Raw genomic sequence first — 6310 nt, 5'->3', positions numbered from 1 at the left:
AGAACACTATATTCTACTCTCTCACCTGAGCTCCAACCTGAGTTGGTTGGAAGAGAGACCAGTCCTTCTGGCTGCCTCCAGACAGATTGGTACATTGCAAATAAGGAATTTTCTCCTTTCCATTAAAATGAGAGTATTAAGGACTAGGATACTGCCTCTTTCAGAGGAAGATTGTACCAGGCTGAGGAGATAGCAGGGCAAGGAAGACTAAAAATGCCATTAAATTTCTGACTGTTTTGAATGTGACTGTCTTCTGATGGATGTTTTCTTGTTTTCTGCAGGCATTTAACTGTTTTTAAGAGTTCTCATAAAGTTTCTTTAGCCAGCCTCAAGTTTAGTTTTTGGGAGTTGTTGTGGTTTTATTTTTTAAAACGTTTCTATGACAGAATGAGAGCCAGGGGCTTTCTAGTTTACAAATTTTGCAGACATCTCTCTGGAAATTTGATTTCTGATACCACATGTTTAACTAAGGACATCTTGGCATAATTTGTTTTTCAGCAAATGTTTAAAACATTTTCAATTAATTTATAGCAAGTACCATATCTTTTTTTTTTTTTTTGAAACAAAGTCTTGGATTGTCACCCAGGCTGGAGTGATCACAGCTCACTATAACCTGGAACTCCTAGGCTCAAGTGATCCTCCCTCTTCAGACTCCTGAGTAGCTAGGATTACAGGCATATGACACCACACTTGGTTAATTTTATTTTATTTTTTATACTGATGAGGTCTCACTATGTTGCCCTGGCTGCTCTCAAACTTATAGCTTCAAGCAATCCTCCTATCTCAGCCTCCCAAAGCATTGAGATTACAGGTGTGAGCCCCAATGCCTGATCAATTTACAGTTTCTTTAAAGTTCCAGTTTTCAAATGAAAATAAAAAAGGAGGTACAAACAGTTAAAGCAATTTTTAAAATGTTAAGTTTCTCTTTTACTTAGTAACATTGTGATCCTGAAATTAATTAAGCTGGTAGATAGACAGATAGACAAATCCACACATATTATCTATCCCTATCTATTTATCCTATTGTAGGATGTCCTGGGATTATTATATTAAAATTATGTTTTTGGAACCAATTAAGTTTAGTAAATTGAAATATTATAATTATTCAATAATTGTAAGTTCCCACTATTAATTTCAAGTTTTCTTTCACTTCCTCTAATTTTTCTTCCTGGAATTTTCAGGGAATGAACATTTTCAATACAGAAGCAAATATTAAATATTAAAAACAGCTGACAACATTTATTTCTTCACCTCACATTTTCTTTTAAATTCAGATTAAGAAGGCATTTTCCTCATAATTTTATTAAATACATATATTTTAATGTTGCAAAATAATCCTGTGTGACAATGGTTAATTCTTGATTCTCAAATTACTATCTTGTTTTTCAGTGGCATTGGACTCAATGAATCATTCCTACTTTTTAGAAATAGTTTTTAAAATTTTATTTCAGGACATACGTACTTTACTAGACTTCAACTTACTTCTTAAGTCATTTCTTATGGGTTCTAATTTTCTGGATCTTCTTTATCCCAGCCTCTGATTAAGAATATTTCCATGGCTTAGTCCCTCTACCACTTTTCTTCTTCATCTATATTCTACCAAGGTATTCACTTCCAGTCCCCTGACTTTAGATAGCATGTATTCACTGATTCCTTCTTTTTTTTTTTCCTCAGCCCTCAGCTATCACTTTTGGACACAATCTATATCACCATCTATGAACTACAGCTCTTACCAGTCCTACAGTTGCTTTCTATTTAAAATATAAGGCCTTCATATCCTTTCATCTGAACTATTACAATATCTTTCTAACAAATCTTGTTGCTTAAATTGATAATCTCTTCTGAACTACCCTCTATGGGTTAGCTAGAATATTGTTGTAAATCAATAAGGTATATTGTATTATTTTCTTGCCAACTATGTTGTGGTGGGTTCCTATAAAGTTAGAACAAAACCCAAAGTGCTACTGAAGGCCTCTGAAAAGGCCCTAGATGAGATGCCTGTATTTGTTTCCTAACACTGCAGTAAAACAGAAACAGAAACATAACACTTAAATCAACACAAATGTATTATCTTATAGTCCTGGAGATTAGAAATGCAAAATGGATTTCACTGGGCTACAGTGAAGATGTGTTGAGGTCTGCATTCCTTCCTGAGGCTCTAGGGGAGATCCATTTCTTTTCTTTTTACAGTTCTCAAGGTGCTGCCTATGTAGTCTCTGGTTGATGGATCTCTTCTGTCTTTAAGTCAGCAATGACTATTGAGTCTTTCCTATTGTAGTCCTCTGACACTGACTTTTCTGGCTTCCTATTTTACTTATAAAGAAATCTGTGATTATACTGTGCCCACCCAGATAATCTACTGTATATTCCCCATTTCAAAATAAGCTGATAAACAAATTTAGTTCTATCTGAAATTTTAATTCCCGTTTGCCATGTAACATAACATATTCAAAAGTTCCAGGGATTCGAATGTGAACATCTTTTAATGGCCCTTGGCTACTACTGAATTCCAATGCCCAATTCTAACACTCTTTCCCCTTTATTCCATGCATTCGCATTAGTGGCCTCAATTTTCTTGCTACGTGACAAGTTTGTTCCCATGTCAGGGCATATGAATTTCTGTTTTTCCTGCTTGGAAAATTCTTCTCACAAACTTTCCAATTATATATTTTAACAATTTTAATTTACATGCTGTCCAAATTTTATATCTTGAGAAGTGTTTTTGATCATTCTACTTGTAATAATCCTCCCGACTTCAGTCTTTTCCAATTAACCTTTATTTTTATTTTAATACATTTATGGAGTATGAGTGCAGTTTTTTTATATGGAGATATTGTGTACAGGTGATATCTATGATTTTACTGAAACTATCACCTAAATAGTGAACAGTGTACCCAGTAGATAATTTCTCAGCCCTTGTCCCCCTCTGACCGTCTCACCCTCCTCCCTTTTGGAGTCTTTAATATTGATTATTCCATTCTATATGTTCACGTGTACCCATTGTTTAGCTCCCACTTTTAAGTGAAAATATGCAGTTTTTGACTTTCTATTTCTGAGTTATTTCACTTAGGATAATGGCTTCCAGTTTCATCCATGTGACTGTAAAGAAAATGATTTAATATTTTTATAACTGAGTAGTATTCCAACGTGTGTGTGTATGAAATATATATGTTACATATATTTTATATGTTATATATGTTATATGTTATATATGCTAAACATACTTTATATATTATATATGTGAGATATATATGTTTTTTATATATATATATATGTGTGTTACATTTCCTTTATCCAATCATTTGTTGACAGACATCTAGGTTGATTACTACACACAGAAAAGAGAACACTTACAAAATACTAGTGGTACTGTAAATTAGCACGACCTCTATGGAGATTCTCAAATAACTAAAAATTGTACTGCCATTTGATTCAGTAAACTTCCTTTATTTTTTGTATAACATGTATCTACCAGTGTCTCTATGATTACATTGTATTTATTATATTATACTGTGTACGTGTGTGTGTGTCTGTGTACTTTCTGAGTCCCAAATTAGAATACAAACCCACTGAAAGTGAGAAATATTTCTATATTTGTCAATGAATATCCCTGTTAACTGAAACAGTGCTTGCTACATGGTATGTACTCCATAAATAGTTATTGAATAAAGAAATATACTTTTGAGTAGGAGACCTGGGGGCCGGGGCCGCCTGTGGACGACCATCTGCCAGCTTCTCTTGCCCCGTCGATTAGGAGGAGCGGTGGCGACCTCGGCCTTCAGTGTCTCCGACAGAGTGAAATGGCGGCGGCGGCCGGGATGATGCTGCTGGGCTTGCTACAGGCGGGTGGGTAGGTGCTGGGCCAGGCGATGGAGGAGGTGACAGGCGGCAACCTCTTGTCCATGCTGCTGATCGTCTGCGCCTTCACCCTCAGCCTGGTCTACTTGTTCCGTCTCGCCGCCGGCCACCTGGTCCAGCTGACCGCAGGGGCGAAAAGTCCTCCGTACATTTTCTCCCCAATTCCTTTCCTTGGGCATGCCATAGCATTTGGGAAAAGTCCAACTGAATTTCTAGAAAATGCATATGGGAATTATGGACCTGTATTTAGTTTTATCATGGTAGGCAAGGCATTTACTTACCTTCTGGGGAGTGATGCTGCTGCACTGCTTTTTAATAGTAAAAATGAAGTCCTGAATGCAGAAGATGTCTACAGTCGCCTGACAACACCTGTGTTTGGGAAGGGAGTTGCTTACGATGTGCCTAATCCAGTTTTCTTGGAGCAGAAGAAAATGTTAAAAAGTGGCCTTAATATAGCCCATTTTAAATAGCATGTTTCTATAATTGAAAAAGAAACAAAGGAATACTTTGAGAGTTGGGGAGAAAGTGGAGAAAAAAATGTGTTTGCAGCTCTTTCTGAGCTCATAATTTTAACAGCTAGCCATTATTTGCATGGAAAGGAAATCAGAAGTCAACACAATGAAAAGGTAGCACAGCTGTATGCAGATTTGGATGGAGGTTTCAGCCATGCAGCCTGGCTCTTACCAGGTTGGCTGCCTTTGCCTAGTTTCAGACGCAGGGACAGAGCTCATCGGGAAATCAAGGATATTTTCTATAAGGCAATCCAGAAACGCAGACAGTCTCAAGAAAAAATTGATGACATTCTCCAAACTTTACTAGATGCTACATACGAGGATGGGCGTCCTTTGACTGATGATGAAGTAGCAGGGATGCTTATTGGATTACTCTTAGCAGAGCAGCATACATCCTCAACTAGTGCTTAGATGGGCTTCTTTTTGGCCAGAGACAAAACACTTCATGAAAAATGTTATTTAGAACAGAAAACAGTCTGTGGAGAGAATCTGCCTCCTTTAACTTATGACCAGCTCAAGGATCTAAATTTACTTGATCGCTGTATAAAAGAAACATTAAGACTTAGACATCCTGTAATGATCATGATGAGAATGGCCAGAATTCCTAAAACTGTGGCAGGGTATACCATTCCTCCGGGACATCAGGTGTGTGTTTCTCCTACTGTCAATCAAAGACTTAAAGATTCATGGGTAGAACGCCTGGACTTTAATCCTGATCGCTACTTATAGGATAACCCAGCATCAAGGGAAAAGTTTGCCTATGTGCCATTTGGAGCTGGGCATCATGGTTGTATTGGGGAAAATTTTGCCTATGTTCAAATTAAGACAATTTGGTCCACTATGCTTCGTTTATATGAATTTGATCTCACTGATGGATACTTTCCCACCGTGAATTATACAACTATGATTCACACCCCTGAAAACCCAGTTATCCATTACAAACGAAGATCAAAATGAAAAATGTTGCAAGGAACTAATATATGTGATCATCACTGTAAGCCACAAAGGCATTCAAAGAGAATGAAGTGTACAAAACAACTCTTGTAGTGTACTGTTTTTTTGAGTGTGTAATTCTAAAAGCCAGTTTATGATTTAGTATTTTGTTAACTGAATGGTTCTATCAAATATAATAACATTTGAAACATTTTCTTAGAGTTATGATACTTATACATGTGCTTTCAGGAAGTTCATTAGTAAAACAATTGTTCAGGGGGATCTAGGTAATTGGCAGATTCTAAATAATATAATTTCCAGGTAGTAATTTTAAGAGTACTCATAGCTCTTGCCAAATAAGTTCAGGGTATTCAAATCTTGGACTAGTCCTGCAAGGTACAAAAACTAAAAATCCCAGTGAGATACTTTGAAACCACAGGTTATTATTTATCTGGGCAATTATTGTGTGTGTGAGGATGGAAGGGTAGGGAATAATCAAACATCTAAAGCCTTGAATAAGAGAATACTAATTGTTTCGGTATGATGATACTCAGAAATGGAGATGTTATAGAAAAAAAATCCTTTGGAATTTTAACTAAAATCACTGCATATAGGAAATTAAGAGATTCAGGACCATATTTGATAAGATTTTCTAAAAATAATGTAATTATTAATGCTAAAGACTGCTCATGTATCTTGATCTAATTACTAAATAATTACATATTTACCTGATAAATATGTATCTAGTTCTACAAGGTCACATTTATGTGGAAGTCCTTAGGGGATAATTTTGTTTTGGCTCAGTTGTTCCCTGCTTCCTCTTTTTTTTTTTTTTTTTTTTTGAGATGGAGTCTCGCTCTGTCACCCAGGCTGGAGTGCAGTGGCGTGATCTCAGCTCACTGCAGCCTCCGCCTCCCAGGTTCAAGCAATTCTCTGCCTCAGCCTCCTGAGTAGTTGGGATTACAGGCACCTGCCGCCACATCTGGCTAATTTTTTGTATTTTTAGT

The 6310-nt window shown here is 36.5% G+C and overlaps 1 pseudogene; it reads left to right on the top strand.

The window, feature by feature from the left end:
- Positions 1 to 3824: 3824 nt before the first annotated feature.
- On the top strand, positions 3825 to 5496 carry LOC100969449 (lanosterol 14-alpha demethylase-like; annotated as a pseudogene).
- The last annotated feature ends 814 nt before the right edge of the window (positions 5497 to 6310 follow it).

Source organism: Pan paniscus, chromosome 2, assembly GCF_029289425.2.
Source record: "Pan paniscus chromosome 2, NHGRI_mPanPan1-v2.0_pri, whole genome shotgun sequence".
Lineage (NCBI taxonomy): Eukaryota > Metazoa > Chordata > Mammalia > Primates > Hominidae > Pan > Pan paniscus.
The sequence above is the reverse complement of the archived record's forward strand: the minus strand, read 5'-3'. Positions and strand labels throughout refer to the sequence as shown.